Below are 5,975 nucleotides of genomic sequence, written 5' to 3' on the forward strand. Positions count from 1 at the left end.
TTGCCATTTGTTTTGAATAAAAATAATGTTATTGTAGATAAATAAAAAGGAAAGAGACAAATATTTACTTTGCTTGGACACATGTCAGTCAAGGTTCAAATGTTGACCATTATTTTTTGGAGACCAGTGTGAGCCCCAAGTAAGTTAGTCGAGCCAGATTAAACCATGTATGGCAATCAACGCTTATTGAATTCAGTATGTCAGTCAGTCAAGCCAGATTGAACCATGTATGACAATTAACTCGTATTGAATCCAGTATGTCAGTCAATCCACATTGAACCATGTGTGACATTCAGCTCGTATTGAATTCATTATGTCAGTCAAGCCAGATTGAAACATGTACATGTATGTTAATAAACTCATATTGAATCCAGTGTCAGTCAATCCATATTTAACCATCTATGACAATCAACTCTTATTGAATCCAGTATGTCAGTCAAGCCATATTGAACCATGTATGACAATTAACTTGTATTTAATTCATCATGTCAGTCAATCCACATTGAACCATGTATGACAGTCAACTCCTATTCAGTTTAATATGTCAGTCAATCCACGTCTAACAATGTATGACAATCAACTCCTATTGAATTCAGTATGTCAGTCAAGTCATACTGAACCATGTATGACAATTAACTTTTATTGAATTCATTATGTCAGTCAATCCACATTCACCTATGTATGGCATTCAACTCTTATAGAATTTAATGTCAGTCAGTCCACAATCCACAATGAGCCTCATGTGGTTCTGGGACAATCTGTGTATAAAAAGAATTGGAACCACTGCCTTACAGTTTTTATTTCGATGTAAATGAGATATGAAACCAAAATTTGTAGTCCTGTTTGGCGCCATATAACCTATACTGTGCTGGTGCGCCGTAAAACACAAATAAAGTAAAATAAATTAACAATCCACAGTGAACCATGTATGACAATTAACTCCTATTGAATTCATTATGTCAGTCAAGCCAGATTGAACCATGTATGACAATAAACTCATATTGAATCAACTATGTCAGTCAATCCACATTTAACCATGTATGACGATCAGCTCTTATTGAATCTAGTATGTCAGTCAAGCAAAATTGAACCATGTTGACAATCAACTCCTATTGAATTCAGTCTGTCAGTAAAGCAAGATTGAACCGTGAATGACAGTTAACTCGTATTGAATTCATTATGTCTGTCAATCCACATTGAACCATGTATGACAATCTCCTCGTATTGAATTCAGTATGTCAGTCAAGCCAGATTGAATCATGTGTGGCATTTAACTCGTTTTGAATTCAGTATGTCAGTCAAGCCAGATTGAACTATGTTGACAGTCAACTCATATTGAATTCAGTATGCCAGTCAAGCTTTATTTAACCACATATGGCAATTAACTCATACTGAATCCAGTATGTCAGTCATTCCACATTTAACCATGTATGACAATCAACTCATTGAATCCAGTATGTCAAGCAGTATTAAACCATTTATGACAATTAATCGTATTGAATTCATTATGTCAGTCAATCCACATAGAACCTTGTATGACAGTTAACTCATATTGAACAACTGAAACATGTATTAAAATCAACTCTTATTGAATACATTATCGTCAGTCCAGCCTGACTGAACCATGTATGACAATCAACTTTTATTGAATCTAGTATGTCAGTCAAGCCATATTGAACCATGTTGACAATCAACTCGTATTGAATCTAGTATGTCAATCAAACCACCCAGAATGAACGCTGTATGACAATTAACTCGTATTGAATTCTTTATGTAGTCAATCCACATTGAACCATGTATGACAATGAACTCGTATTGAATTCAGTATTTCAGTCAATACAGATTGAACCATGTATGACAATTAACTCTTATTATCCCCCGCCGATGAAATCGGGAGGAGGGTATTGAAATGGCGTCCTTCCGTCAGTCTGTGTGTCCGTAGCCATTTCTCAGTAACTAGCAGGAAGAATTTCATGAAACTTGAAATAAATATGAACCAACATACTGTGATGGTGCCCGTCCAGTTTTTTTTATAAGTCAATTTCCCTTAGAGTTTTTACCCTTGATTTAATGCAAAATGCCCAAAAATGTCCGTCCGCAGCATTTCTCAGTAAGTAGCAGGTAGAATTTTATGAAATTTGAAATAAACATACTGCAATGATGTCTGTCAAGTTTTTGTTTTGATTAGTCAATTTACATTAGAGTTATTGCCGTTGATTTAATGAAAAATGCACCAACATGTCCGTCTGCAGCCATTACTCAGTAATTATCAGGTAGAATTTCATAAAACTTGAAATAAACATGCACCAACATACTGCGATGATGCCTATCAATTTTTTTGTTAGTCAGTTTCCCTTAGAGTTATTGCCCTTGTTTTCATTAAAGATCCACATCTGCAGGCATTTCTCAGTAACAAGCTGGTAGAATTTCATGAAACTTTAAATAAATATGAACCAACATACTTCATTGATGCCTGTCATTTTTTTTTTAATTCGCCAATTTTCCTTAGAGTTACTGCCCGTTAACTGTTTAAAAATCTACAGATTTGTACATAACAAACCAACCAGTTGGTAGAGTTTCATTAAACTTCTTTCATTCTTTTCCATGAACATTTATTATAACATGTGAAGTTGTACCCACACCTGGTCACCACCTAGCCTTGGTCACCCCTACTCCCGAAAAAATCATTCATTTTTATTTATTGTTTTCAAACCTTCCATGAATATTTATCAACATACAAAGTTTTACTGTTCCAACACCTCACTCCTCCACCCCGCTGAGTTACGCCTACCATTGCAATCGCGCATCCCCGCCCCCAACCACCTTTTTTTTTCATTTTTAATTTTCCATCAATATTTATAATCAACATGTGATGTTTTGTACCCTCACCCGGTCATCCCCGCTGCTCCACCCCAACAAACCAAAAAAAAAATGCATTCATTTTCTATTAAATTATTTTGACTATTGAAATTATTTGCTTCTTAGTAACATCCTTAACTTTTTGCCGGATATATTTTTTGCAACCCCTCACCACAAACCCTTTCGGCGGGGGATACCAGTTCATCGAATTTGCTTGTTATCCCCCGACGAAAGTCGGAGGGATATAGTTTTGCCGTTGTCCGTCCGTCTTTCCGTCCGTCCGGAGCCATATCTAGGAAATGGTTGGGAATATTTATTTAAACTTCATATACTTGTTCACCACTATGAGTTCTTGCGGCCCGTCAAGTTTCAGTCAGATTGCCCAAGTAACACCAGAGTTATGGCCCTTAGAAATTTCTAGTGTTAACTATATAGGGTACTATAAATATGGCAATTGCTGCATCATAATTTTTGATATATTTGACCTAGAACTATGAAACTTAAACAGAATTTAGATCACCATAATGTGGTTGTGTACACACAATTTCGTTTGGATTTATTTGTAAATTAAGAGTATTGCCTTTTAATTGTATAAAAATCCACATATTTGTACATAACAAACTTACCATTTGGTAGAATTTCTTTAAATTTCTTTCTTTCTTTTCCATGAAAATTTATTGTAAACATGTGAAGTTGTGTACCCACACCTGGTCACCCCCTTACCTTGATTACATCCCTCCCTATGAGTTATTGCCCTTTGATTTTCTAAAAATCCACATATTTGTACATAACAAATTTACCAATTGGCAGAATTTCATTAAATTTCTTTCATTCTTTTCTGTGAACATTTATTATAAACATGTGAAGTTGCGCACCCACACCTGGTCACCCACTTGCCTTAGTCACAACCCCTCCCCCTCCCAACCCCCCACCCCCCTCCAAAAAATTTTTTTTCTTTTTATTTCATTTATTGTAGATTTTTTTCAAACCTTCCATGATTATTTATCAACATGCAAGTTGTACCATTCCCTCACCTCACTCCTCCACCCAGTCATGCCCACCACTGATCATGCATCCCCTGCCCCCCCCCCCCCCCCCCCCCCTAAACTTCACCCTTTTACCCTTTGTAGTCCTGTTTGGCGCCATATAACCTATACTGTGTTGGTGTGCCGTAAAACCCAAATAAATAAATAAATCACCCTTTTACCCTTTTTTTCATTTTTAATTTTCAATCAATATTTATAATCAACATGTGAAATTTTGTTTCCTCTCCCGTTCCCCCACACCCCACCCCCTAAAAAAATAAATATATTAAGTTGTGACTGCACAAACCTTGTCCTCAGCCATGTTCAAGATATCTTACCTGTGTTCTCTTAAGAACATCTGTTCTTTTAAGTTCAAATGTACATGTTAAACAGCAACACCTGGTGCCAAACCACTCAAAGACAATATTTCGTTCCAGTTAAACTTCAAGCTCACATTTCAATTAACTGCATTTAATTTTAAAAACTAAGCTTACTACAGTAAGCATATCCCATTCAAAATAAATTCTTTAGTCAGGACCAAAGTATCATACATTTATTATGTACTCTTTTATTAAACATTTGTTTTCTGTTAAATTGATTTTGACTAATGAAATTATTTGCTTCTTATTAACATCCTTAACTTTTTGCCGGATATGTTTTTTGGCCATTCCTCACCACAAACCCTTTCAGCGGGGGATACCAAATTATCGAATTTACTTGTTGAATACAGTGTCAGTCAATCCACATTAAACCATGTATGACAATCAACTCTTATTGAATCCAGTATGTCAGTCAAGCCATATTGAACCCTGTATGACAATTAACTCGTATTCAATTCATTATGTCAGTCAATCCACATTTAACCATGTATGACAATCAACTCTTATTGAATCCAGTATCACTTGCCCCTCATCCAGGTGGGTTCGAGCCTCACTCGGGGCATTGAATTCTTCATGTGAGGAAGCCATCCAACTGGCTTACGGAAGGTCGGTGGTTCTACCCAGGGGCCCGCTCGTGATAAAAATGATGCACGGAGGGGCATCTGGGATCAAAATGCCAGTCAAGCCATATTGAACCATGTGTGACAATCAACTTGTGTTGAATTCAGTGTGTCAGTCAAGTCAGATTGAACCATGTATGACAATCAACTTTTATTGAATCTAGTATGTCAGTCGAACCAGATTGAACCATGTTGATAATCAACTCATATTAAATCCAGAATGTCGGTCAATCCACAATGAATCATGTGTGACAATGAACTCGTATTGAGTTCATTATGTCTGTCAATCCACATTGAACCATGTATGACAATCAACTCATATTGAAAACAGTATGTTAGTCAAGCAAGATTGAACTATGTATGACAATTTACCCTTATTGAATTCAGTATGTCAGTCAATCCACATTGAACCGTGTATGGCAATTAACTCGTATTGAATTCATTATGTCTGTCAATCCACATTGAACCGTGTATGACAATAAACTCGTATGGAATTCAGTATGTCAGTCAAGCAAGATTGAACCATGTATGACAATCTACTCTTATCGAATGCAGTATGTTTGTTTGTTTGTTTGTTTGTTTGTTTTGGGTTTAACGCCGTTTTTCAACAGTATTTCAGTCGTGTAACGGCGGGCAGTTAACCTAACCAGTGTTCCTGGATTCTGTACCAGTACAAACCTGTTCTCCGCAAGTAACAGCCAACTTTCCCACATGAATCAGAGGTGGAGGACTAATGATTTCAGACACTAGTGGTTTATCAAATAGTCACAGAGAACATATGCCCCGCCCGAGGATCGAACTCGGGACCCCGCGATCCGTAGACCAACGCTCTTACCTACTGAGCTAAGCGGGCGGGCTTAAATAAAGGAATCGAGTTTATTGATTTACCTAGTATTTTGAGAGACCAATCTGTAGTAAACTCTATTCCTAAATATTTCAAGAATTCAGAAACTCGTATTATCTGTTACAAATATAATTAACCAGTTAGAAACGTTATATTTAATTACAATCAAATTGTCTCGGATTAAGATATAGAACTTAATGTTCCAAATAGTTGTAACTGTAAAGAATCTAAATACTGTTACCAACCA

General features: G+C 36.3%; 1 non-coding gene across 1 annotated transcript; it reads right to left on the bottom strand.

Moving 5' to 3' along the window:
- Positions 1 to 5,663: 5,663 nt before the first annotated feature.
- Trnar-acg (transfer RNA arginine (anticodon ACG)) lies at positions 5,664 to 5,741 on the bottom strand. The gene has a single exon. It is a non-coding gene; the product is annotated as a tRNA-Arg (tRNA).
- Between the last annotated feature and the right edge of the window lie 234 nt (positions 5,742 to 5,975).

Source organism: Mercenaria mercenaria, chromosome 13, assembly GCF_021730395.1.
Source record: "Mercenaria mercenaria strain notata chromosome 13, MADL_Memer_1, whole genome shotgun sequence".
Lineage (NCBI taxonomy): Eukaryota > Metazoa > Mollusca > Bivalvia > Venerida > Veneridae > Mercenaria > Mercenaria mercenaria.